Source organism: Anneissia japonica, unplaced genomic scaffold (genome assembly GCF_011630105.1).
Source record: "Anneissia japonica isolate Jap-2015-1 unplaced genomic scaffold, ASM1163010v1 scaffold2069_len581484_cov189, whole genome shotgun sequence".
Classification (NCBI taxonomy): domain Eukaryota; kingdom Metazoa; phylum Echinodermata; class Crinoidea; order Comatulida; family Comatulidae; genus Anneissia; species Anneissia japonica.
The window spans coordinates 518,732-520,206 of record NW_022741553.1 but is presented as its reverse complement, the minus strand read 5'-3'; the positions used below and the strand labels follow the sequence as shown (position 1 = coordinate 520,206).

Genomic DNA, 1,475 nt, shown 5'->3' with positions numbered 1-1,475 from the left:
TATTTAAAAAATATCAATGCTTTCTTAATGTTTAGACGTAATTACACAACAACAACAAGATACATGCTACAGTCATGTGCCCATCCAGGATGTATTTTTTTTTCTTTGTCTGAAGTTTTAATTGTTTAGTGTTGTGTTACTCAGTCCTGAATTTTCTTTCCATCAGCAATTATGTTCTTTTTTCCAGCAACATGTGAACAAAACACTCCAGAAACTTTATTCCCATTTCAATCCTAGGAGATTTATCCAGTCCAGAGCGAAACTCAATTCAAGAAGAGTACCTTGATCTTCTATCACAGAAGCCATTTTTTGCCAGCACTTCCAAGTACGCAGTACTGTACTGTATATCTAGTTCTAATTAGTAAATGTAAAAGACTACATTCAAATTTAATTTATCATCATCATCTGGTACATTGTTTTGTTTTGGGTAGATATTATGTACGTTAATTATTGCCATGGATTTGTTATCAATTATCAGTTTTGTCTATCACTCTCTTAACATAGTGTCCTAAAATCAAAAGCCACTTTTTGAGCTCAACATGCCAAACCTGACTTTATAAGGCCCTTTTGTTGCTTGCTAAAATAACATGGCCCTTAATAGGGTATGACTAGGATTATCTTATGTATATATTGCCTTGGGAAAACATGGGATAATACAGTAAGTTGATTGTGCGTCTAGTCGCCTTTCAAAAATGTAATATTGAGTGGCCATATATATCTTTGCGTGATCAAAACTATAGGATAAGAGTCCACTAGCATGGTGTCTGGGATGTTATGTGGTGTAGTAGCATTGGGGTTAAAGTAATGCAATTCTATAATTCTTATTTTTACAGTAGTTACTGTGCTGTGGATTAAAAATATTTTAAATATTAATTTCTATAGAGCAAAGGAGTCACTTGGACACAGAAGCATTTCAGTCTATGACAGTGGAAACAATCCTGGTGATGTCTACTGGAACAAGGTAGCTAATCAAGTTAAAAAGTATTTGCAGAAAGGGGAATGACTACCTTCGTCAGAAAGAAATAGCTGGTCCGATATTGTTGATGACTACGTATGAAGATTTGTATATAAAATTTGTTAGTAGCTCTCAATCAACAATTATGATATTATTGTTTTTATGGGTGAGTCAGTACAACATAGTGTATTGCAGTTCTTTGTAATATGTAACCTAATGTTAAGCTAACTACAAGTATCTGTATTCCATGAGTCACTAGCATTGAAAGTCCAATTGCCCAGCTAATTTACTAACTTATTGAAAATTGTTAAAATTATGATTAAAATGTAATAAATCTTAATTTTAATTACAAGGAATTACAGACAAGGTGTTGTTTGGGTACATTTATCCAAAAGTGTGGTTTCCCTAACTAATGAATTTATGATTGCCTTTGCAACGTCTCTAAGATATGGTGATAGCAAATGATAGTAAACAAGCTAAGAAGTAGAGTGATTAAATGATAATCTGTTAGTACTGTACA

The 1,475-nt window shown here is 32.8% G+C and overlaps 1 long non-coding RNA gene across 1 annotated transcript in view; it reads left to right on the top strand.

Annotated features, from left to right (window-relative positions):
- Positions 1-1,436, top strand: part of LOC117118775 — a 2,684-nt gene extending 1,248 nt beyond the window's left edge. The window contains exons 2-3 of the long non-coding RNA XR_004447091.1: positions 188-325; positions 883-1,436. This is a non-coding gene — a long non-coding RNA (uncharacterized LOC117118775). The remainder of the gene's footprint in view (positions 1-187; positions 326-882) is intronic.
- The last annotated feature ends 39 nt before the right edge of the window (positions 1,437-1,475 follow it).